Raw genomic sequence first — 27,646 nt, forward strand, 5'->3', positions numbered from 1 at the left:
TCCCTTGAAGAGGAAAGGGTGATGCAGCACAGGAGCAGTAAATATTTCCCTCAGTTTGAGAACCAAGGTATCAATCCAGTAGGAGAATCTCGTCAAGTCCAGAGTACCTGCACAAACACAAAAGAGCTTTGCACCCAACGCTATAAAGGGATTGTCAATCCGTTCAAGATTGGTTGCAAAGTGAGATCTGAAGGCGGAAAGTAAAACAAAGTAAAAGAGTAAGGCTGAAAATATGGTGTGAAGTAGACCCGGGGGCCATAGTGTTCACTAGAGGCTTCTCTCAAAATAGCAAATATAACGGTGGGTGAACGAATTACCGTCGAGCAATTGATAGACCCGCGCAAAGTCATGATGATATCTAAGGCAATGATCATACATATAGGCATCACGTCCAAGACAAGTAGACCGATACTTTCTGCATCTACTACTATTACTCCACACATCGACCACTATCCAGCATGCATCTAGTGTATTGAGTTCATGACGAACAGAGTAACGCCTTAAGCAAGCTGACATGATGTAGAGGGATAGTCTCAAACCAATGATGAAAACCCCATCTTTTTACCCTTGATGGCAACAACACGATGCGTGCCTCACTACCCCTTCTGTCACTCAGTGAGGTCACCGCATGGTATGGACCCAAAACCAAGCACTTCTCCCATTGCAAGAATCATAGATCAAGCTGACCAAACAAAACCCACAACTCGAAGAGAATTACAAGGAAATGAAATCATGCATATAAGAGATCATAAGAAACTCAAATAAGATTCATAGATAATCTTATCATAAATCCACAATTCATCGGATCTCGACAAACACACCGCAAAAGAAGATTACATCGGATAGATCTCCATGAAGATCATGGAGAACTTTGTATTGAAGATCCAAGAGAGAGAAGAAGCCATCTAGCTACTAGATATGGACCCGTAGGTCTATGGTGAACTACTCACGCATCATCGGAGAGGTCATGGTGTTGATGAAGAAGCCCTCCGTATCTGAATCCCCCCTTCGGTAGGGCACCAGAACGTGCCCTAGATGGTATCTTGCGGAGATAGAAGCTTGCGGCGACGGAAAAGTACTTTCGATGATCTCCTGATTTTTTCTGGGATTTTAGGAAATATATAGGCGAAATACCTAGGGCAGGGGAGCCACGGGGAGCTCACAAGCCTGTTAGGCCCGCCCTCCCTAGGCCGGGCCTGGTGGGCTTGTGACCTCCTCCGAGGTTCCCTGCCTTGGTTCTCAAGTCTCCCGCGTGTCTTTTGTTATGGAAAAAATCATTCCGCGGCTTTTTTATTCCGTTTGGACTCCGTTTAAAATCCTCCTCTAAAAAGGGTCAAAAACACAGAAAAAACAGGAACTGGCACTTGTCACTGAGTTAATAAGTTAGTCCCAAAAAAATATAAAAGGCATACAAAATGTCCAAAGTTTGACAAGATAATAGCAAGAAACCATAAAAAATTATAGATACGTTGGAGACGTATCATGGTGCTCTACGCGAGCGGTCGAAGACTAGGTGATCACTAAGTGATCCTGAACACCTACTTACGTCAAACATGACCCCACCGTGTTCCCGATCGAAGAGAGGTCTTCGAAGGGTACAATCACGGTTACACACACGGTTGGCAGTTTTCTTAGAATTAGTTCAAGTTATCTAGAACGGGATGTTAATAAATAATCCATGTTGCCACATAACCGCGGGGACGGGTGTCCGAAAGATTAAACCCTGCAAGGGTGCTCCAACTAGTCCATCACAAACGGTCACGGGACACAAAGTAATCCTTCATCACGAATCTCGTGATCTCGTCGGATACCTTAGTGGAAAACCTCAACTCTGGGGAGAACCAAAGCTTCACCAGGATTCCTATACGCAAGATATATCGCTAAGGTAAGACAACACTAGCAGGACCTCCCGACGTGTCGACGACCCTGATAAGAGCCGCGTATCTCAGTCTGAGGACACGACGGATGGAACTAGCTACGAGAACCAAACCTCAAGTTTCCTTGTGGTGGCCCCGCAGGCAGACCAGTTTGGACCAACACTCATGAGGAGCACTGGCCCGGGGTGTTGATTAAAATCCTCAGGGTAGCTATTCCCTATGAAAATTATTATTAGGTGATTAGCAAATTAAAACCAATGTTGGGTCCTGCCGGACAAGTCTTAGTACTACACAATTTATCAAGGGGGTCCCCATAACAACCCCGAACATGTTAGGAGCAATCAGTTATGGAATCAAACACCGGTAGCCGGAAACTAAGGCGGCAATAAGGGAACAAATCTCCCAGCAAAAGGCTAGGCCTTCCGTCATTTACCAAGTATATAGGTGCATTAATTAAATAGAAGTTAAAACATAATGATATCAAATACTCATGTTATCACATGAGACAGCTGGCACCTGCAACTAGCAAAGCTATCATTAGAAGCTGAGCATGCCTACTTAGCCAAACAACATTAGCTAGGAGGGGAAGGTGTTTGGGTTTCATGGCAATATTAGGAGGAAATTATATCAAGTGGTAGGCAACGAGCATATATCGAAGGAAACGTGAAACTAAGCATAACAAAGCTAGATACGGTATCAAGGTCACGGTCATCTTGCCTGTGATGTCTTCAGCTTGGAACTGCTCTTGTTCGTCCTGCACGTACTCTCCAGAATCCACATACTCACTCTCCGATCCCGGTGCTACCCAAGATAAAAATAACAGCCAATGAACACCAACACAACATGATGCAACAAACACATGATGCATGAGATGAGAATAAAGCACGCAACTCTATTCTAGTCACTTGCATATGCATGAGAAGAGAAGATAAACTTCTAGACATAACTTCACACTAAGCTATCTTGACATGCATGAATATGACATGAACAGGTGCATCACGAGAAAACGATGCAAAAACATATAAAGAACGTTGAGAAAGGAGGTACGGATCAACCGGAAACTATGAAACAAGGTTTGGAGTCCTACGGATCAATTCCACCACAAGCACAGTCCAATGGCACACTTCTGGTATTCCCAGGTTGCCAAATGATCAAACAAACAAATATAGGTGGGGTGGTGCAAAGAAACTCACCACACCACCAACAATACTATCACAAGCTTCAAAACAACAAAACTATGCAATCTGTCCTAAACAACACCATAGCAGTTCGTGAGCAGCATGCAAAGCACCTACAACCACCCAAATGGGCCAAACAAGATATGTGGCAAAAGCTATTCAAAAGCTCTACAAGCATGAGCAAAAATATAATACAAAGGAGTCACACACAGGAAGAACTACATGTGCTAACTTGGACAAAAATAACAGATTTCAGGGACTTAGTGAAAATCTCAGATGTTCACCTGCTGTTTATGCTCTGAAGCATTTTGACAGCCCCCAAAACAATATCTACAGGAAGTGAAAGTGCATGAATGTCAACAGAGAGCTATACAAACAAAAAAGCTCCAACTCTCTAGTTGATTGCAAGGGCTGGTTCCCAACACATGAGCTTTTGCAACCACAACAACAAGGGAAGAAAATAACAGTAGTTTCTCAGACTTAGTGAAAATCACAGATTTTCACCAAGCTGACAATTTCAGCCACATGCCTACTTTGACAAAGCACAACTTGCACATACAAACTCCTAAGCATAAAAAAAACTACCATGGTGTAGAGGGTTTCACCCACTATTGCCACATCAAGGAATCATCCTTATAGGATCATCACACCACATGGCACCAAGCTCTAAACATAGCATCAAGACAGAAAAATGGCATTTCCAGAAAGTCTCCCAAAGTGAAATCTGATTCCACCAATGGATTCCTGGGAAGATTCTACCCCAAAAACATATATAATGCCTAGGTACTTGCATACAACATGTAGGCACAAAGTTGAAAGGAAAAACAACATAGAATCATAAAGTGTCAAATAGTGCCATATCACATGTGGTACTCTCTATTTGTTCACCTACACATGCACTTGCTCACACCCACACTCCAATGGTGAACATGAGGGTTGGACCTCATGTATGTGTGCCATAGAACATCACCATACACACTCACACATGCTTGCATCACAAGGCTCTTGCACACACACCTACACATGCTTATGAGATCACACTCACAAGTCCACCCACACAAACACATACACACACACACATGGGTGTACTTGTGAAAAGACCACGATGACGCCTAGAGGGGGGGGGGTGAATAGGCTATTTTAAAACTTCTTCGGATTTGGCTTAAACCTAATGCAGAAATAAACTAAGAGGATACTTGTCAATCACAAATCCTAAATGCAATAGGCACCGCAACGTGTACCAACAACACGATCTACCAAGATGAACACAATACGGTTACTAGCAAGCACAAGTAAGTTACAGAAACTTACTTGACCTATATCACACGACAAGTAGGTGAACGACACAAGATACTAGATCACACTATAGCACACGATATATCAAAAGCTGCATGTGTGAACGTGTGGATATAGAGGGCATGCTTGAACGATTAATCGTGTACAAAGAAATAGCCAACACAATATAATGAACACAAACAATCTGCAATGTATGTATGCTCAAGTAACACAATTAAACCACAAGTAAGGAGTTAGGGTTAAGGATAACCAAGGTCACTGAGACAAAGATGTATCCCGATGTTCACTTCCTTGGAGGGAAGCTAGTCACCGTTAGAGAGGTGGATGCTACCACGAAGGCACACCAACGCCACGAAGGCTCACCCTATTCTCCCTTTGAGATAACACCACGAAGGCGTTTCTCAACCACTAGTGGTAAGCCTTTGAGGTGGCTTCCAAACCCTCAAAAACTTTTCCGGGGGTAATCACACAGATTGATTCCTCTCCGAAGAACTCCTACCGCCTAGGAGTCTCCAACCTCCAAGAGTAACAAGATCACGGGGAATGCTCAAGACTTGCTCAAATCTCAAATAGCTTGGGTTGAGAGGAGGAGAGGGAGACGATCTATCTTTTGATTGGAACAACTCTCAAAGGGGCTCACAAATGCTCTTGGGATCTAAGATTTGGTGTGAGCAAATGTGTGTGAGGTAGAGATGTGTTCTTATGAGGATATGGCTGTGTTGGGCACCCTCTCACGAAGTGGGAGGGGGGGGTACTTATAGTGGAGAGGGGAAAGTAACCGTTGGGGTCACTTAAGTCTGACAGTGGTCGGACGTCCGGCAGTTCTCGGATGTCCGGACGCCCACAAGGGGTCGGACGTCCGACAGCGGTCGGTCGTCCGAGAGATGTATATATATCAGGAACCACTATATAGACGAACATGGACCCGACATTTGGAGGGAGCCGTATGTCCGAGACTTTGGCTCTGTTCACGGGCACCGGTTTTCCGAAAGCGGTCGGACGTCTGGCCCTCGGACGACAGGGGGAGGCCGGCAGTGCGAATTATTTGACTCTGGATTTCTGTGGTGCAAGGTTCCCGTTTTCCGAAGTGGTCGGGCGTCCGGCCCTCGGACGTCCGGAGGGAGCGGGAAGTCTGAGTTATTTGACTCTGGATTTCTCTGGTGTAAGGTTCTGGAATTCCGAAGTGGCCGGGCGTCCGGCCCTCGGACGTCCGGAGGAAGCCGGATGTCCGAGGCATTGGTTCTGTTTTCAGATAAAAGCAGAGCAGTGGAGATGTGGTATGAGCAGAAAAGTAGAGATGTAGTTTGAGCAAGTTCATCGCAAAACGTGTGATCCCCTCTTAATAGTGCGGGATCCCTAAAGACTCAAGAATCATAAAAGGGTAGTGATGATCCATACTTGAGTGTATACTTTTATTCGCTGATCATCACTCCGCACCACTAACGTTAAAGGAACTGATACCTTTGAGTTAGCCCTTTCACTTGAGCTTGATGTTGTTGTTCCTTCTTGGCTCAAGTTGAAAGCAAGACATGATGAAGTCTTCAAGTAGCTCTCCCATACACAATGTGGAAAGCCTAGCTTATGTATTCATCTTCATTTGTCCACCATGTGAACATCCACAAGAATCAAGCATGTAGTGCTCAGGAATGCTTATCTTGATCTTGTCCTTGTTAGCACATGAGCTTGTCCTTATCAACACATGATCATTAACAACAACTTAAAGGGGATTAGTGATTAGTTATCTATATGTGTGTTGTCAGCAACACAAAAACACGATTAAGGGCATGACTGCACTTTCAATCTCCCCCTTTTTGGTAGTTGATGACAACATACATATAGCTCTCAAAAATAGTAATAAACATGTGTGGTTTAGGAGAGATTTGTTACGATGCTTATGAAGCTCCCCCTGATTATGTGCATAGTAAAATAGGTAAGTGCGGGAGCTCCCCCTTAATGCGTGCTTTGAAGATAATATCATGATATAACATTACACCATAATAGTTCAACAATACATAGCATATCATATGAATCACTAACTCATAGCATATCATATGAATCAAAGCATATCATATGAATCAATAGGATAGCATAAAACTCATCATCATATGACACAATGATAATATCATGATATCTCATGACCACATGATAGTTTAACAATACATCATCCATAAGTGATGGCATAACACATCATCCATAAGTATCGTTACATGATGACACATCATTAAGTTCGACATACTACATCATACCATACATTATGAGAGAAACCAAAATCGAAACTAAGATAAGATAATGTCCTCCCCCTTTGGCATCAAGGACCAAAAAGGAAGGAACCCGGCAATGCTACCACATACTCAAATATTACCCTCATCAACATCATCATCATCAGTTAGGCCACTGCCACCAGCCTCGTGAAGGAAGTCAGCCCACTCAGGGCCAGATGGGAAGCCAAAGTCAGAAGGAGGAGCAGCAGGAAGATCCTCATCATCACTCACATCAAGAGCGTCCGAGTCTCTCAGACGAGCCTTGAGGGCATTCTTGGAGGAGATGAGGCGAGAAACCACATCATGAGTTTGACTGCACTGGAAAGAGAAAGCCTTCATCATGGTAGAATGTGCCTTGCCAATGAATTTGGCAAAGCAACCGAGAGGAGCTGAGCTGGATGAAGGGGTTGCTGACCGGGCAGCAGTGCGGTGAGTGGAGGTGGATGACGTTTTCTTAGGAGCATAGTCATCCGCCATGTGATTGGGAATGGCCCACTTGTGATGCGTGTGAGTGGGAGCAAGAGTGAATTCAGCAACATGGTGAATAAAGGCCTGGATGAAGGGGGCATGAGGGAAGGCTCGCTTGTATTGAAGACTAGCGAGCCGAATCTCATGCCAGAGAAAGTGAGGCACATTAATCTTGCGCTTGGGAAACTCGTGTAAATGTGACATGATATCAATACAGTAGCCGCTGCAGGTTCCCCTGTCACCCATCTTGGGATAGATGGTGCGGATAAGACACTGAAAAATGTAAAGAAGGGAGAGCGCCAGATGGATACTTGGTTAAGATCCTTCATCCGTTCGTCTGCATCAAGTTCACGAAGTGGTTTGAGGAGAAGGCCACACGCGTCAACGGGCTTATGTGCATGGTTAGGATCATTCTTATGAATTTTGGTGCCAGAGTCGGGGAAACCGAGTGCAGCAACAAACTCATCATAAGAGGCTGTGAACTCAACATCATAAGTCATCCAGCTAACAGTGTTGTTTGAGCCAAAGAAACACGTGGCATAAAATTGATGAATAGCGCCACTGTTAAAATCGCACCAAAAAGCAAAGGGGGCAGCGAGCCCCGATGACTCAATGGCACGCGGGTATTTCGCCAGGTGAGTACGAATATGCTCAAGATCAATATAATGATGTACTGAGAGACCCTTAGGAACGATGACAGTAGAAAAGATGTCCGCTTGGACGTGTGTGTGGAAACGTGAGTCGATAGAGTCACGTTCAACAGAAAATTGGTTAACATCGCGGCGGAATGTAAAGTAGGAAGACTTAGGAACCTTGGTGAAGTCCTTGACTTCAGGACCTAAAGCAGGAGGAGGTTCAAGGAAGATGCGACGAGCATCACCTTCGGGCTGTTCAGGAGGAGGCGGTGGCATATATGAGGGCCTGCGAGTCCTCGACTTCGGCATAGTCTTCCGAACGGCAACGTATTCAGTATGTTCCTCAGCTGCAAGCTCATCCTCGAAGTCAGAGCCATCAGACGAGGAGTGGGACTGTGGAGGAGGACGTCGGGCGAGCCGTTTGAAGGGACGACATGGTACATCGGAGTCATCCGACCCCGTGCCAGGAGGGGCACGAGCGGATGAGCCAGGAAAGCTCTTCCGGGTAGTGTGCTTAATCTTGGGCATGATGGAAAAAGGCCTACACGATTAGAAACCCAAGGGGGAACGGTCACGGTCAAAACACATGAACGAACACATGAACTAGTTAGAAAGGGGAACCAATCACGAGAGAGACCGAGAGGATACCTGCAGATCGAGAGAGGAGAGGAATGGAAGAAGGATCCCACGGAGGAGAACGGCCAGATCGCGGGGCAGGGCCCCGGTGGCGGTGAGGTCGAGCTCCTCAGGCAGCTGGCGGCGGCTGTGGAGGCGGCTGTGAGAAAGGGGGGCGGGTGGGGGCTAGGGCAAGGCCCAACCCGCGCCCCTCTATTTATAGAGGCTCCCAATGTGTCGGACGTCCGACGGGTGTCGGACGTCCGGAGAGCATCAGCGGTCGGACGACCGACAGGTGCCGGACGTCTGGAAGCCGTCAGCGGTCGGACGACCGAGCCGTGCCGGACATCCGAGAGGGAGGCAGACAGGGCTGAATCATGATGGTGAGGTGATAAGGAGTATTCTCGTATGTGTAGCAACCAAGGGCCTCTCAACTAACATATTTTGGACATGGTATGATGTAAATCTTCTAATTCGATTACTATGATAAGTGTGGGTCCAAAATACGGTCAAACGCATGAGTGCATAGAATCATGCACAAGTTATCCTATTATAAGAGCAAGGCACATGACACAAGGGCCATGACACAAATTTGTCTCATTCATATGACCATGAAGTGCTAAGAGAACACCAACACTAAGCATTTCATTAGTGTGATTGACAAGGACATGTAGGAAATTACAAAGTGGAAAAAGTATTATGTTCATGCAATGATGCAACCTACAGAGGGTTGACTCTAATGTTATACATGCATGAAGTAAATACTTGTTACCGGAAAAGCATTGGTATGGCGTAGAAGTAGCCGAGTCCTGTCTTGATTCTAATTTCTTCGTGACTAGCACCATCTTCTTCTGAGAATAAGTCAAGATAGCAATGCTTCTCCAAAGTACCTAAAACCACCACTTAAGCACAATATGGTCCCCAGACTTATTGGGTCCGAAATAGTTAGTCCAACTACAATATATATAGGGTAAGATCACTCAATCATGTGCATATAGATATAAGTTTTACTTTCAAGCACACCTTAACATTTTAATGGATACGTCTGGTTTACCATATACATATATTGGATCAAAGATACGATAGACACGGCATGTGCATCTACACATAGTAGATATGCCTACACAAGCCTATGAAAATCCAAGGATATACAATTTGGACAAATGAACACATAATTGTCAATTACAGAACATTCATGTCGTCCAAAATGGATCAGGGTGACCAATCAACATATGATAGCACCCCAAGTTCAACACATGAACCGGTCAAAGCATCAAACCATGTAAGGTATGCATTTTGCACAACCTTACATGCATGTCTCACCCTAGTAGATGTATAAGTGTAGGTAATATGATTATAACTCCCACAACATTATGAAGTAAATAGTACGAGCTCAAAGACATGCATGGGAGATTACCGGGAGGCACATGAATTTCTCGGCAAGTTATGTAGGTCAAATGAAGACAAAACCGAAATAGAATGACGATGAAAAACACTACCAAGACAGATATACCATGTGTGAGAGAACACAACGGTATTTAGAATTATCAGTGGTGGTAGATGCCAAACGAGCACTAAGATCGTTTTATACTCACACAAGTGTGATATGCGAGTTCAACCATAAGCATAGTGTTTAGATGTCATACGTTAACATCCCAATTAGTTATATCATAGTGTAGAGAAATAATTCGAAAGGCATGCATCAACTATGCCCTTCTTTTAGGTACGATCTAGCAGCTAAGCCATGAGTATTGGTGTAGTAGGACGTCATACTCACGCACATCTAAGGGATTTAGACACCAACAGGGTTATTATGCGAATTAAGACATGTGGAGCATGACACGCCACACAGTTATAGAATAACCCCATGTGGTAGATTCTGAGTGGCATACATCGGATGTTTATCTTACCAGGGGATGTGACGTGCACAAAGCATATCACACTCCCTTAATGTGATAATCCATGTATTTATCATACAAGGCAATCAATCATCCAACTAAGCTGATAAGTGGATGCCAATTTGAACTTCGGATGGCTTTGACATCAAACGAATTGATTGGATTATCTTGCACCGTGAATACTAGATGGAGTCTAATACATATATACACATTTTGGGTTAGTGATGTGCGTAGAGCAGAACACTCCCCCTTAATGTGATGAGCTATTAACGTCTCAAAAGACCCACACAATGGTGCAACTAGGATGCAAGTAATGATCAGGACTACACACAACTATATGACATACATAACGACCTACACATGATAGATAACACATAACAATCATATTAGTAGGCGCAACATGTCAAAGTACATGCTAGGTACCAAACCTAGACATGAGAAGGAGTGGGGTATGCAACTTTCAATGTAAACAATTTAAGTACAAGTTACCGCAAAGAGGCACATTGGATATGGGATATGGGCTCGATAATCGAAATGACTTGGCTTGAGATAATACAAATGATGAAGAGTCCTCAAATCTTCATTGTGTATCCAAGTCTCCAATGTCCTCCAAAGTCACCTATTGATCAAGTTTGAGCTTGTTGGTCCCCAACTACATTGGGTCCTAAGAGGTTAGTCACAATAGGCTTGGCAACCCAAATGGTTCTTTTCTTGACACCATTTTGAGTATCAACAAACTTGGCAAACACATTGCCAACCTTATCCTTCCCAAGGGAATAGCTATCATCAATAGTGAATGGGTTGGATAAGTTACCTCTCGTGCAAGACGAAGCGACATGACCCTTCTCACAACATAAGTAGCAACATCTACCCTTTGCTTTCTGCCCAGTTGATTTCTCACCTTGGGGAGTGTTGGCTTGGGTCTTATTGGGAAGAGGCCTTCCTTCAACTCGTAGCTGAGTGTGCGATTGAGTTTGTGGCCGCTTCCCTTGTTGCTTGTGACTTTGAGACTTCGTCTTCAGAGGGCAAGATCTAACATGGTGCCCTTTAACTTTGCACTTGAAGAAAATGATTTTGGCCGAATTCTTGACTTGTTCTAGGCCACTCTTGTTCTTGTTTGAGTTTACTCCAACATAATTTTTGTCATTCGGAGATGTTTGCTTACACAGGACGTTGTTGGGTGTGGACATCCCTTCATGTCACTGTTCCAAGTCTTTCTTCAAAGAAGTGACTTGGGCCTTGAGCTCTTCGATTTCCTCTGCACGGTTAGTATCAACGCAAGTACTAGAGGAAGTGTAAGCTTCAAGGTTAGAGCAACAAGGCAAGGAAAGTAATTCATCACACGAGGTAGCAACATTATGAGTAGACGAATTACGAGGACTAGCACATGGAAATATAGTACTTTGACTAGAAGTAGTGCCATTGTCCACATGAGGCTCACTTGATGTTACCTTGGTGATGATAGCCTCATGAGCTAACTTTTGCACATTATGGGATGTTAGAAGATCGGCATGAGAACTTGTGAGCATTACATGGTTTTCTTCCAACTTCCCAAAATTGCTAGTTAGTAAATCAAGTTGAGCACGTAGCTCAACATTCTCCTTCAATGTTGATACTTCAAATGAGGTAGAGTTAGATGCACAAGTATCATCAACAATATGAGAGGAGTAAGTAGCAATTAGAGACTTCTCATGAGTAGATTGAAGCTCCTCATAGATCTTAGAGGCTTTGATGAGCTCTCCCTTGACACTATTGCATTCAAGGAGAAGGACCTCAAAATCCTTTTTAAGTTTATCATGAGCAACTTCAATCTCTTCTTTTGAAGATCTTAAGTCTCTACATGCTTGATGACTCTTCTCAAGTTCATGTTCAAGTTGTTCACTTTTAGCTTGTTCATGATTAAGTGAATCATTACAATTTTCAAAGTAAGCAAGAACATCTTGGAATCTTTGAAGAGCGTTATTTTTAGCTTTATGAAGAATTTTACTGATCACATAGATATTTTCAGTCAAGTCATCATCATCATCCTCATCACAAATATCGTCGTTATTGCACAGGGAAGATGATACCTCATTATTACCTCTTGCCATGAGGCACATATGAACTGGAGGAGTTGATGATGATTCTTTTGGTGAATCAGATTCTGCATTAGTCAAAAGTACTTCATATTTCTTGATTTCCCCTAATTGATTAGTCATAGAGCAACTAGGGAGAAACAAGATATTATGATCAAGAGGACACGGGAAAGCAGGCATATCACCACAGACATTTGTCGAGGGATCTTTAGGTGAAATGCATGACCTATCAGCACAATAATTTACACTATGTGTGGTGCAAGATATGCTCGTGTCCATAGAGGCTATGACATTTTCATCAACATATATTTCTTCACTCACCATGTCATTACCTTGTGAGATTGAAGATGCTGAGGTGTGCAAGCAATCGGGTATGGAAGTAGTGGTGGACTCTTTATGATCGAAAAGAGTGAAGAGCTCATGCACCAACTCCTTCATTGTAATATCGTCTTCATCAAGATTGGACCCACCATATAAATCTTCAAGTTTATCCCAAACTTCATGAGCTCACTTGCAAGTCGAGATAGACTTAAACACCTCAGGACTTATGGTTCGATGAATGGCAAGAAAAGCCTCACAATCAAGATACATTTCATTAGTAGATGAAGATGCATCATCCTTTTTGTCGGCAATCCCTACAAGAACAATTCGTAAAGTATTTGGGCCCATGGTCCGAATGTGATGAAGCATATGAATTCTCCATAGGGTATAATTTGTGCCATCAAAGCCAAAGGTGTCATTGTGCACTAATCCAATAGTCGACATTGATACTCTCTAGGTCGTGAAACCTAATTAAAGAGAGACCTTGCTCTGATACCAATTGAAAAGACCACGATGACGCCTAGAGGGGGGGGGGTGAATAGGCTATTTTAAAACTTCTTCGGATTTGGCTTAAACCTAATACGGAAATAAACTAAGAGGATACTTGTCAAGCACAAATCCTAAATGCAATAGGCACCGCAACGTGTACCAACAACACGATCTACCAAGATGGACACAATATGGTTACTAACAAGCACAAGTAAGTTACACAAACTTACTTGAGCTATATCACACGACAAGTAGGTGAACGACACAAGTTACTAGATCACACTATAGCACACGATATATCAAAAGCTGCAAGTGTGAACGTGTGGATATAGAGGGTATGCTTGAACGATTAATCTTGTACAAAGAAATAGCCAACACAATATAATGAGCACACACAATCTGCAATGTATGTATGCTCAAGTAACACAAGTAAACCACAAGTAAGGAGTTAGGGTTAAGGATAACCAAGGTCACCGAGACAAAGATGTATCCTGATGTTCACTTCCTTTGAGGGAAGCTAGTCACCGTTAGAGAGGTGGATGTTACCACGAAGGCACACCAACGCCACGAAGGCTCACCCTATTCTCCCTTTGAGATAACACCACGAAGGCGTTTCTCAACCACTAGTGGTAAGCCTTTGAGGTGGCTTCCAAACCCTCACAAACGTTTCTGGGGGTAATCACACGGATTGATTCCTCTCCGAAGAACTCCTACCGCCTAGGAGTCTCCAACCTCCAAGAGTAACAAGATCACGGGGAATGCTCAAGACTTGCTCAAATCTCAAATAGCTTGGGTTGAGAGGAGGAGAGGGAGACGATCTATCTTTTGATTGGAACAACTCTCAAAGGGGCTCACAAATGCTCTTGGGATCTAAGATTTGGTGTGAGCAAATGTGTGTGAGGTAGAAATGTGTTCTTATGAGGATATGGCTGTGTTGGGCACCCTCTCATGAAGTGGGAGGGGGTATTTATAGTGGAGAGGGGAAAGTGACTGTTGGGGTCACTTAAGTCTGACAGTGGTCGGATGTCCGGCAGTTCTCGGATGTCCGGACGCCCACAAGGGGTCGGACGTCCGACAACGGTCGGTCGTCCGAGAGATGTATATATATCAGGAACCACTGTATAGACGAACAGGGACCAGACGTCCGGAGGGAGCCGGATGTCCGAGACTTTGGCTCTGTTCACGAGCACCAGTTTTCCGAAAGCGGTCGGACGTCCGGCCCTCGGACGGCAGGGGGAGGCCGGAAGTCCGAGTTATTTGACTCTGGATTTCTCTGGTGCAAGGTTCCGTTTTCCAAAGTGGTCGAGCGTCCGACCCTCGGACGTCCGGAGGGAGCCGGAAGTCCGAGTTATTTGACTCTGGATTTCTCTGGTATAAGGTTCTGGATTTCCGAAGTGGTCGAGCGTCCGGCCATCGGACATCCGGAAGAAGCCGGATGTCCGAGGCATTGGTTCTGTTTTCAGATAAAAGCAGAGCAGTGGAGATGTGGTATGAGCAGAAAAGTAGAGATGTAGTTTGAGCAAGTTCATCGCAAAACGTGTGATCCCCTCTTAATAGTGCGGGATCCCTAAAGACTCAAGAATCATAAAAGGGTACCGATGATCCATACTTGAGTGTATACTTTTATTCGCTGATCATCACTCCGCACCACTAACGTCAAAGGAACTGATACCTTTGAGTTAGCCCTTTCACTTGAGCTTGATGTTGTTGTTCATTCTTGGCTCAAGTTGAAAGCAAGACATGATGAAGTGTTCAAGTAGCTCTCCCATACACAATGTGGAAAGCCAAGTTTATGTATTCATCTTCATTTGTCCACCATGTGAACATCCACAAGAATCAAGCATGTAGTGCTCAGGAATGCTTATCTTGATCTTGTCTTTGTTAGCACATGAGCTTGTCCTTATCAACACATGATCATTAACAAAAACTTAAAGGGGATTAGTGATTAGTTATCTATATGTGTGTTGTCAGCAACACCAAAACACAATTAAGGGCATGACTGCACTTTCAGCTTGCAACCACAACAACACACTACTCCTACAGATGCACTAGTGCACATATGCACAAGCACACATACACACACACATGTATACATACACCTACATAAGCGCACACCACATACAAAACTTGCCTAACACCCACACATGCACACAAGCAAAATAAAGATGAAAATCTAGTGATGTGATCTAGCAGAAACACATGTTGCTGCCCAAACAATGCAACATCACACATTACTTCAAACAACAAAAAAAGGAAATAAAAATAAAAGGGGGGTGGCTTGGATTCGAACCCAAGTACTCCCTGGTACTCCAGGGGTGTTTGCACCACTCGGATAGCAGCTCTACCTCGATAGAGAAGGGGGACTAAGAAAGTAATTACCCCTAACGAGCTAGTGTACTAAGACAACCGAGAATAAAAGTGCTGACGGAAAGCAGTGCGGGGAAGAGACGGTGTCAGGAGGAAGGAGAAAGGAGCGCGCGGGCCCTCGCTGGGGAAAGAAAGGAGGAGGCTCAAGAGGGAGGAGGGAGGAAGCCCACCTATCACTTGGCCAGACACAACAATTCGAAAAGGGGTATTTCCTTTTTATTTAAAACCACACCACAAAAGAAAATGCCCAGAGTCAAACTTGCACAATAAAAACAAAATAAAAATACTCTGGGCATTAGGGAATTATGCCCTAGTAAAATAAAAAGGGAAACTGATTTTTTAAGCACATAAAATACAAATGGAAAACAGGGTTTACCCTACTGTTTTAATCAAAATAAAAATAAACCAGACCCCTCTACTCCAAGGGAGCTACACAATCTGCCACAATTATTAAACACAAATTAACCAACATTTTTAAAACAGGTTTTAACCAAGTAAATTCTACAAGTTTACAAAATGAGGGAGATAGGGTATTTTTGAAACCTTGCTTTGGAAGAAGAAGTAAAGTTGATATCAAGCTTGCACATCACATCACATACATCACACACCACACATAGGATCAACACCACCACAACAAACATGGTATGTATGCTATGGATGCATGAATGCAAAAAGGAAAAGACAAGACACGATCACATGAAATAACACATGAAATGATAACTCCATAACTCATGACATTATGGACCCACACATGAAGGTTCCAAATATGGCAATGTCACACTTGGGGCATTACACCATGATTGCCACATAACCACGGGCACGATTTTCCAAAAGATTTAACCCTGCAGGGATGCTCCAACTAATCCATCACAAATTAACACAACCCGCATAGAATCCTCGACCACGATACTCGCGACCTCGTCGGATTCCTTAGTGGAAAACCTCAACTCTGAGAAGACCCAAAGTATCACCGGAATCCCAATGCACAAGATATATCGTTAAGGTAAGGCAAGTCTAGGAAAACCTCCCGACGTGTCAACGAACCCGATAGGAGCCGCGTATCTCGTCCTCACGACACGATAGATGAGCTATGGTTACCACGCCAAAACACCGAGTTGCCCCGGAGAGCATTAATAAGCTGCTCTGGGTTGGACCAACACTCATGAGGAGCACTGGCCCGGGTTGTTGATTAAGTCTCCTCGGGGTAGCTATTCCCTATGCTTTTATTAGTAAGTTATTAGCAAATTAACACCAAAGTTGGGTCTTGCTAGACACAAGCCTTCATACTGTACGATTTACAAAGGGGGTCCCCATAACAACCTCGCACGTGTTAGGAGCACTCAGTTATGGAATAAAACACCGGTAGCCGAAACTAAGGTGGAAAAAGCGGAACAAATCACCCGACAAAAGGCCAGGCCTTTCGCTCTTAACTAAGTATATAGGTGCATTAATTAAATAGCATTAAGTAAGAAGATAATCAAATTTCCCATGTTATCACATGGACCAGCTTGCACCTGCAACTAACAATGCTAATAAAATGGTTCAGCAAGCCTAACCTAGCCAAACAATATTTGCTAGGAGGGGAAGTGTTATAGGTTTCATGGAAATTTTTGATGGCCTATATATCAGGTAGTAGGCAGCGTAGTATAACGACGAAAACGAATCAACTATGCATAAGAAAGCTAGAAACGGTGTCAAGGTCACGATCATCTTGCGTGTGAAATCTTCAGAGTGGGACTGCTCCTGGTCTTCCTGAATGAACTCACCGAACTCCTCGAACTCGTTTCTCGCACCCGTTGCTACCCAAAGAAACAATCACCCAATAAACACCAGCAAAGGATAATGCAACACACAATATGATGCATGTATGGCACACACGGAAATAATCCTACTCAAATGACAAAGTGCCACCTAATCATAATTGGAACTTTTGCAGAACTACTCAAAATCGAAATCCAGTGCCACCATTGGATTCCTTGAGTTTTTCTACCACAAATCTATATATCATACTGCAGTACTTGGATGCATAAAAACACCACAAATCTAAAAAAGGAAAACTACCTAGAATCATAAACCAGTATATGTCAAAATCAGAGGTGATTTGCATACGCCAGATTTGGCATATTCCTCTTCTGGAATATTCCAGATTTAGAAAAAATACATCACAAACAATAAAATAAAACACATACACATAAATCAATAGGGGGTCCCACTGGCCACAGGGACCAGGGTGACACCAACACACACAGAGAATAAACCCAAAGGATGAAAAGGGTTTGAACTCACCGGACTCCTCGAACTCGTTTCTCGCACCCGTTGCTACCCAAAGAAACAATCACCCAATAAACACCAGCAAAGGATAATGCAACACACAATATGATGCATGTATGGCACACACTTCAAGGCACACATGGAAATAATCCTACTCAAATGACAAAGTGCCACCTAATCACAATTGGCACTTTTGCAGAACTACTCAAAACCGAAATCTAGTGCCACCATTGGATTCCTTGAGTTTTTCTACCCCAAATCTATATATCATACTGTAGTACTTGAATGCATAAAAACACCACAAATCTAAAAAAGGAAAACCACCTAGAATCATAAACCAGTATATGTCAAAATCAGAGGTGATTTGCATACGCCAAATTTGGCATACTCCTCTTCTCGAATATTCCAGATTTAGAAAAAATACATCACAAACAATAAAATAAAACACACACACAAATTAATAGGGGGTCCCACTGGCCACAGGGTGACACCAACACACACACAGAGAATAAACAAACAAGATGAAAAGGGTCTGGTGGGGGATTCGAACCCACCACCTCATTGTGCATAACAAAGGCAAGCACCACTATGCTATGCAGGGCTTGCTTCTCTAACTGGGGAGGGAATCTATATAAGCTATCTATCTGTCAACCAATAGAGGGGAAAAACCAAACTAAAAGGGGGCGCGCCAGGGACTCGATCCCTCGACCAACATGTACAGAGGCATCAGTTAATAAAACTAATAACCGCAGCTTCTACAACAAGGAAGGAAAAACCACACGTAATAAAAAGGGGGCGTTGGGGATCGAACCCACGACCTCGTGGTCATAAGCGCACTATGCTGTTAGTCGGGCTACGCTGCAGCTACTGACAAAGGAGGGGTTTGGCTCCTTATGAGCTAGCCCAGGGCGATGCCCTTCTTCCACCTCCACACAGAGGAGGGGAAGTTTCCGGCGGTGAGTGGAGGGGCGAAGGCGGCGGCTGCAGACTACCGGCGGGGCTGCGGGAACCCTAGGGGGTTCCGTTCCCGGGGCTTCTACATGCTTGTGCTACTACACGACAGCGCTGCTGCTACTGCCACTACGGCGGAATTTTTGTCCAAAAGGACCCCCTGTCGAGTGGGATTGTCAAAAGAGACCACCTGCGAGTGCAAACAACAAAAAAGACCCCCACCCCGGGTGGCGGCAGGCGCGCCAGGCGGCACGTGGCACCTGCCGCCACCGCACGAGGCGCCCGTGGGGCCTGCCGCCACCGCCCCTGGCGGCCAGCGCGGGATCCTGTTCCCGCCCACTCCTGTCCGTAACGGACAAGGCCGGGTGGGCCCTGCGGCCTCGGTAGCAGGCGGCCAGGTGCACTTTTTCCGCGCGGCCGGCACTGTTGCTGATTGCGCTGATTCCCAGGCTCCTTTCCCGCTCGAATTTTTCCCGCGCGGCCGGCTGGAACAGTGGGAATTTTTCCCGCTCTCCACCGACGAAACAGTGCGAAATTTACTCCTTTGCTCCGGTTCGGACCGTGCAATCCTTTTGAACAAAAATATTGTGCAAGTTGCACGGATGGCTAAGTGCATGGGAGGCATATACTACAGATATTTTGTTGGGCCGTGGTTATCCCCCATCCCTCGAACCAAACCAAGATATCCATGCCGGTGAAGGCGGGCGGTTTTTTCCGAGGTTTCACGGGGCTCTCATCTTCGGGTCAGCATTGTTCACCGCGGCGATTTCAGAGGGACTCTTTGTCTCCTGGTCGACACTGTTCGTTACGGTGGTTTCGTGGGGCTTTTATCTCTAGGTCGACATTGTTTCCAATAGCGTTTCTTATATTTATTTATAGAGAAAGTATGTTTTAGCTCTCGATCAAATATTTTGGGAGTGAATGTTTGAATCTCGTTTTCGCGTTATTTTCCCGCGTTATTTTCCCGCCAAATTTTCCCGCGTTATTTTCCCGCTGCAGTTTCTCGTTTTCGTGCCCTTTTTTCCCGCGTAGACATCCGGCAGAGCCTTTAAAAGGAGGCAGGGAGTGAAACTCTCTTCACCATCAGACAGACTTCAAAACACCTGCACCTCCATAGTCAGTATGAGTTTGCCTTGTTCGGATCAGAGCATTAGGCCTAGGAAAATGCAGAGTGCAAGCTTGCCTCGGGGGGTGGAAGCAGTTCAATGTTGGTGCGGAGATGTCTGCAAGGTGAAGGAGGTGACGGATTTTTCAGATTGGTTGGGCATGAAGTTTTTCATGTGCGCCAATTATGAATCTGATCCACCTGAATCTATTTCTGCGTACGTCAGGCCTCCGGTATGCTCAAGTCATCCAGATTATTGTTATTTGATTTTCTTGTTTACTTGAATCTGATCCATCCTTTAGTCTCCTCCTCCTCTCTGCATGTACTATCGTTGGATTGACACGGAAATGCCGGACTGGGCGGTGACCGAGATTCGTGAAAGAGGTCGCCGTGCATGGGCTAGCTTGGACTTGGAAGAGCGTCGTGAGAAGGCTGAAGCAGAGGAGAAAGCAGAGCAGAAGAAAGAGTGGGAAGATTACTATGTGGAGCAGAGGGCTTTTCTTGATGAGATGAAAAGGAAAAATTAAGAAGAGAAACTTCGGCTGGAGGAGGTTTACAGACAGCGGGAACAGGCCCGTGAAGCTGAGAGGGAGAGAAAGAGAGAATGGGATCGTGCTGCCAAGGCAGCAGAAGAAGCTGGTGATGGAAAAGGAAAATATCCACGTTGGACTCAGTAGATTTATTTTATTGTATGTTAAGTTGTCTTAGTTGTATCTTAATTTCTGCAAGATGTATCTTAATTTCGGCAAATTCTATCTTATTTTCAGTAATGTGTATCTTAGTTTCCGCAATGGGTATCTTAATTTCAGCTACGTGTCTGTTCATTTTATCCCGCCATTTATTTCCCGCCTCGCTTTCCCGCCATTTTATCCCGCGTATAGCTTTGCCGCCAGTTTGTTCTGGCCTCGCTTTCCCGCCCTTGCTTTCCCGCCCTCGCTTTCCCGCCTCGCTTTCCCTCCTCGTTTTCCCGCCATTAGTTATTCGTCTCGCTCTGCTGCACCTATAAAACCCCCTCCATACCAAGTTGGGTAAGGAGTGTGCTGAAAATGTCTCATTATCCTTTCGATCGTAGTTTTCATAGTGGTATGTCCGAGTGTCTTCTGCGCTTAGCTAGCAATTTCAAGGTAGATAATAGAATAGTTTCATGGGACGAACTCATCAGTAGTGACACGCTACTGAATGAGGTTGCCCACGCATTAGCTAGGAAGGGGTGGCCTGCAAGGACATATGAGGAGATTCGGAAAGAACTTCTGCGGTTGAATGAAAGATGGAAGAAGAAAGGCCAACACATACGCGGTGGAGGTGGAGTAAAACATCCCTTCTTATGGATTGACGATAGTGAGGACGAAGACGATATCTTCATGCCGAGTACCAAGAGCGCGTCATCGACGAAGGCCAAGAGCGCATCATCATCGAAGGCCAAGAGTAGCGCTTCGTCAAAGGGCGAGAGCTCTGCATCGTCGAAGGATGACGACGACTTTATGTAGTTTTTTTTATGAACTCTACATCTTAATGTATCTTATTTTATGTATGTTATTTTATGTATGTTATTTTATGAATCTTATTTTATGTATCTTATTTTATGGAAGCAACTTCAAATATATCGCGAACTTTTATTTCATGAAACTACATAGATGTCTCGTACGTACATCTTAAAGTTAGAAACTGACATAGAGAGATGCAATTGTTCGCACACATACATAGAAGAATCACCCTATGCGACGACGACCAGCTGGCCTTGCCCGACGATCGGAGAGTGACAATCGATCAGGGGGTCTGTGTTCACGAAGACCACGACCGTACTGTCCCTCGTGTTCCTGTGTCTGCGACTCATGCATAGGTGGTGGAGTCTGAAATCCATATTGAGATGATGATTCTAAATTGTAGGTGAATGGTTGTGACTCAGAATTGATGTAAGATGGACCAATAACGTCCTGCCCGAAAAAATCATTTATCATTCCTGGGAGCGTGCATTGAGTATCATGGGTTTCTGTGAGTATTTCTTTCTGTACGCCATGATGGGTATGTTCATCTCCCCATGATGGATCATTAATTTCCTGGTCCACGAAAAAATGTTTTTAAAATAAATTGTGTGTAGCAAAAAGATGTGTAAATAGAAGTTATGTAATTGCTTATTATAATTGTACATACCTGACCGCTGTTGTAGCTTTGTGCTCCCTCGCTTGTCTCAGCCCAACGATTCTCCTCGGGCATCCTAATCCCTCGTGTGGGCAGATATGGCTGAGATCCTTGAATGTGTGCGCCATATGCTGTATATGCATCCTGCTCCATGAAATGAGTCTGTTGGGTGTCGAACCTACATCTGGAGCATTTACCTGTGATGTCTGCCCATGTATTGGTAGAGACGAGTCATGTCGTGGAAGTGTCGGCATAGTATTACGACCCTCTCCCCACCGCATGGACGACGACGGCGCCCCACTCGGTCTAGCTGACCTCGGTTCCGGAATGTTGTACGCTGCAGTGACAACGTCGTTCTCTGTACCGCATCTCGTAAACCTTGTGCTCACGAATTCGCTAATTTTTTTAAACCACGACCTGCCTTTAGGATCAATTCCCTGGGCTCGCATTCCTTCACTCGCCATCGCTTGTACTTGGGTGCAAATATCAATCTGAAAAAAATCGTTGTTCGTTGGTTAACTTGTTCATGAAATGATGGACCTGAATAGCAAGATGTTGATTATTACCGCGGAGTCACGATAGTAAGATGATGATGTGTCCATCCGTCTCTGCAACTGTTCCATATGCGTTGGATGTGTTGGCATCGTAGGTGGTTCACTCGTCAGTCTAGTACGCGTGCTCATGCGATACCAATTATAGTACGCTTCTGTCGTAGTTGCATCGTACGTTCTGCATAAATAAATTAACATTACTAAATTGACATCACATTCTGTATTTTATAAGCACGTAATTAAATTAACATTAGTAAAATTACCGTTGCTGAGGCACTATATTTTGTAGAGCTTCATTATTCCACTGATTTATCCATTCAATGTTTTCTGCATTCCAGTCCACACCAGATCTGCCCATATTGCTCATCCTGTAATTATAGATAACAAAAAAAATTCAAGAATAGTTGATGGAATATCTATTTAGCTAGGTCACATCTTACTTACTTATGAGTTTCTTCGTCGATACATCTTGGAACCGGTGGTGGAACATCTTGATATAGACTGAACTGTCTCATGACATGGTCAGGATTATATGGTTCCACAAACCATAGATAGAGTAAATTGCAGCGAGTCATCCAAAAGGCACTATCTCTCACGCATTCCACTGGCATGTGTTGCGAACCAAATACCATATCAATGTGCGCCTCAATCCACGGGTTCCATGTTATTAGTGAGTCGTTAAGAAGCTCAAACTGATCATGGTATATGGGGTAACAATTTTTTGCAATTTTAGTAGACCATTTTTTTCGACCCAGCATCCACCGAGTGGACATAGTTACAACACCTTCACCATAGTTGTACGGGGTTGCGGGTTCTACTATCTGCGGTCGTCCTACAGGTAAGTATTCCCAGGACCACAACTGTAGAAACTCGTAGGAGACACAAAGTAATGGAGCTTTAGATGTGAATGCCGTTTTTTGAGTGGCATCACACAACCCTCGGTATGTGTGAGAAAGCAAAGCAGAACCAAAGCTATATGGTGGATTTTGGGGTAAAGGTTCGTCTACTATATTTGCGGCAAAATAGATGAGACCAGGCAAAACTACATCCCCGTGAGAATTAGGAAACATCACACCGAAGAGCCACAACAAATATGCAAACAAGTGTCTCTTCGTTGTCTCAGGATCAGCATGGGTAGATAAAATTTCGAAGTTAATACGAAGCCAGCTGTGTGGGACACCTCGAGGCGGACCAGAACGATCTGATATGGGCATTTCGAGCCTGAGACGAGCAGAGACATCTGCTGGCCAATTAGGAGAAACTCGTGGATGTACCACTGGCACACCTCTAATTGGTAAAGCTGTGATCATTGACACATCTTTTAGAGTAGGTGCAAGCTCTCCACATCAAAAGTGAAATGTGTGGGTCTTCGGTCTCCATCTATCAACGAGGGATGTCAAAAGGGATGGGTTGGCAGTAAAACTACCTCGACGAGCTGCGATGTTCGCAAAATGTAGGAGTCCATAAGCCTCAAGGTGTTCAAGGAACAGATTCTCTATTGACCAAGGCGTCTTTACAGTTCGAAGCCGGAAGGTCTGAGGAGGATTTTCATGATTTGGATTTATGAAAAGCTGGCAACGGTGGTGGTTGTCGTGATAACCATTCAAAAGCTGGGGCATTTCAGCCATAACCTGCAATCACGATGAAAAAAATTAAATATTCCGAATATTACATCACGATTAAATTAAAATACATATTCCGAATATTACATCACGATTAAATTAAAATACATATTCCGAATATTACATCACGATTATATTAAAATACATATTCCGAATATTACATCACGATTAAATTATGAATACATAGCATGATTACATATCACGCAGTGTTGTTGTTACGATACGGACACTCCCTACGCGGGTGACCAATACACCTACATACGCGGCATCGCCTTGGTTCTCCCAACTGGCTGTGGTCCATGTCATTGCGATGACGCCTAGACTGACGCCGTCCCTTGCTGGTTCGCATCAATGCGGGATCTGGAACCCATGTGGTGCCTTCTGGCCATAATTGCTTGTAGTTCGTATCAATGCCCCATGCCCAAAACTCACCGTTCCAAGTGTTGTACAAATTGTGCATGTTGAAGTATGGTGATACGTACGGCTCGACACTAATTTGTTGATCTGCAGCTGCCCGCAATACGTGACTACAAGGATATCCCAGAAGCTTGGGCTTGTTGCAAGTGCACTCACACGAGGTTGCGCCAAGCGTCATAGCTTGTTTTTTTGCTCCCCTGTGGTGACCCTTCACAAACTTTGCTCGCACACTAACTTCCCATTTATTCCTAAGTGCATCTACCTGCCTGCACCCATGTCTTTGCGACTTCTTTGCTTTGTCATCAAGATGTCTTTGCAACTTCTCAGACCAGGTCTTGTTCAAATCAACTAGCGCCTTGGCAACGGTGACTCTATCTGCAAAGTATGACACAGTCCGGTTCCAAGTTTCATCAATTAGTGCTGGGAATCTGGCCGCACGGAAATCAGCGCAATCAGCAACAGTGCCGGCCGCGCGGAAAAAGTGCACCTGGCCGCCTGCTCTCGAGGCGGCAGGGCCCACACGGCCTTGTCCGTTACGGACAGGTGTGGGCGGGAACGGGATCCCGCGCTTGCCGCCAGGGGCGGTGGCGGTAGGCCCCACGGCCGCCTCGTGCGGTGGCGGCAGGCCCCACGTGCCGCCTGGCGCGCCTGCCGCCACACGGGGTGGGGGTCTTTTTTGTCGTTTGCACTCGCAGGTGGTCTCTTTTGACAATCCCACTCGACAGGGGGTCCTTTTGGACAAAAAATCACTACGGCGTTGCTGGGCGAGGGCAACGAGAAACAGAAACAATGACAACGCACACTATGGCGGCGTGCTACGAGGGGAACTGCTAGCGCTACGTACGCGGCCTTGTCGCAGAGGGGGGTGCGTTGTCCAAGCATGCACGCATGCATGCTGCAGTTGCGGATACCTCGTCCTGCCGATGAAACTCTAGCATGCATCAAACTCAGCAGCAGTGACGCGGATAACAGAGAGTGGGAGTGGAGGAGAGTGGGGCCGCGGCTCACCTAGGGGGCAGAGAAGAAGCTCTGGCACGATGGAGAGGAAGAAGCGCGATGAGCCGGTGTAGAAGAAGCTCGCCGGAGGTCGAGGAAGAAGCCGACCGTCATGGACGTCGGGGAAGAAGCTCTCGGCACCCGTTCTTCTCGAAAATGGAACGCCACCGTGCACCGAGTCCTCCTGGTGCTGGTCCGGAAGAAGTGGGGCGCAACATACGTCGACGACGAGCTCGGACAGGAAGCTGCCATGGCTTCGGGGTCGATCTGGAGGTGGTTTTGACGACGCGAGGGGAGAAGGAGGAGGGAAATGGATCGCGGAGGAACCCTATGGCGCAGACATGGCTAAATAGGCCGGAGGGGTGGGGGGCTTTGGTAGCCGTCTGATGGAGGAGGAGATCGATCCGGTGGCTGCCCATGGAGTCATACGAAGCTGACGTCGAGAGGTGGGAGAAGGGATGCATTGGTGGGCTCTGGGCTGAAACTAAGAGTACCTCGGCCTCTCTCTCTCTCTCTCTCTCTCTCTGGTTAAAAGCTTTTGGTAAATAAAAAGGTGAGGGTTTTTTTTAAATTCTGGGAGCTAAAATAAATAGAGTTTAAACAAATGAAAATACCTTTGGTCTTCTAAAATGTTGCCACTATTTATAAAAATAAGTAGGGCATTTTAGAAGAACAGAAATAAATTACTTTTAAATGAAGTGGGGCTCTGTTTTTAAATAAAACCAAAAGTAAAATAAATTCAAAGAAAAGAGTGTTGCATCCCACAATTAATAGGAAGAATGTTTAAAGAGAAGGAACATTTTATTGAGGCAAAATTAGAAACTTTTAAATCTGCCTCAATTATCGTAGGAAAGGAGGGATTAAAAGGTATGGTGCAACAAGTGGTTTTTGAAGGGACTCTTCTTGCACCCACTCACATAACCATCACATGCCACTGTCACACATTGCACTCCACTCAAACATCAAGGTGCAAGACAAGCAACACAAGACAAAAGACACATGATGTTATGCATGATGCCATGATGCCACATAAATCGGGGACAAAAACTTAAACTCTTTTACTCAAATCCAACATGTCAATAGAGGAAGGTTGCCACACAAGGAAATATATTACAAGAGGGGGAAGGAACGCACTGGGGCTGTCACAACTCTCCCACACTACAAGAGGATCTCGACCCGAGATCTAGGACTGGAAGAACTCTGGGAATTCAGAACGGAGGTGGTCCTCATGCTCCCAAGTGGCTTCTCTGTCGGAATGATGTGACCATTGCACTTTGAGGAACATGATCGACTTGTTGCGGGTCTTGCACTTAGTCTCTTCAAGAATTGCTATAGGATGCTCATGGTAGGATAAGTCGGGATGGAGATCGATATCTTGGAGATCAACTGTGCGCCCGGGAGTCTTGAAGCATCTCTGGAGCTGAGAGACGTGAAACACATCATGCACATTGGAGAAGTTGGATGGAAGCTCTAACTGATATGCAAGATCACCTCTCTTGCCACCAACTTTGAAAGGACCAAAAAAGCGAGGAGTAAGCTTTCCTTTGATGCCGAAGCGCTGAGTGCCCTTCATGGGAGACACTTTGAGATACACAAAATCATCAAGCTGAAAAGTCATGTCATGATCCTTGCTATCGTAGTAGCTCTTCTGATGGGACTGACCTGCTTTGAGATTATCCCGAATGACATGGCACATTTCTTCTGCTTCAGAAATCATGTCATTCCCAAGAATCTGACGCTCACTAGTCTCGAACCAATTGAGCGGGGTACGGCACTTCCTGCCATATAGAATCTTGAATGGAGCCTTGCCTGAGTTTGCTTGAAAGCTGTTTTTGTATGAGAACTCGGCAAACGGTAGGCAATCTTCCCACTTCATGCCAAAAGAAGTCACACAAGCTGTGAGCATATCTTCAAGGATCTGATTGACTCTCTCAACTTGACCACTTGTTTGAGGATGGAAAGCTGTACTGGAACGGATCTTAGTACCCATCGCAGTCTGAAAGGAATCCCAAAACTTGGAAGTAAAGGTGCTTCCATGATCTGAAGAAATGAGCATAGGAACACCATGCAAAGAAACTATCCTTGACGTATACAACTCTGCAAGCTCAGCCGCC

The 27,646-nt window shown here is 44.9% G+C and overlaps 1 long non-coding RNA gene across 1 annotated transcript; it reads right to left on the reverse strand.

Moving 5' to 3' along the window:
- Positions 1-22,546: 22,546 nt before the first annotated feature.
- On the reverse strand, positions 22,547-22,990 carry LOC123439824. The gene is made up of 3 exons (XR_006630181.1): positions 22,942-22,990; positions 22,761-22,865; positions 22,547-22,675 (listed from the first exon to the last, which is right to left on the reverse strand). It is a non-coding gene; the product is annotated as an uncharacterized LOC123439824 (long non-coding RNA).
- Positions 22,991-27,646: the final 4,656 nt, after the last annotated feature.

The sequence above is a fragment of the Hordeum vulgare genome, chromosome 3H (genome assembly GCF_904849725.1).
Source record: "Hordeum vulgare subsp. vulgare chromosome 3H, MorexV3_pseudomolecules_assembly, whole genome shotgun sequence".
Taxonomy (NCBI): domain Eukaryota; kingdom Viridiplantae; phylum Streptophyta; class Magnoliopsida; order Poales; family Poaceae; genus Hordeum; species Hordeum vulgare.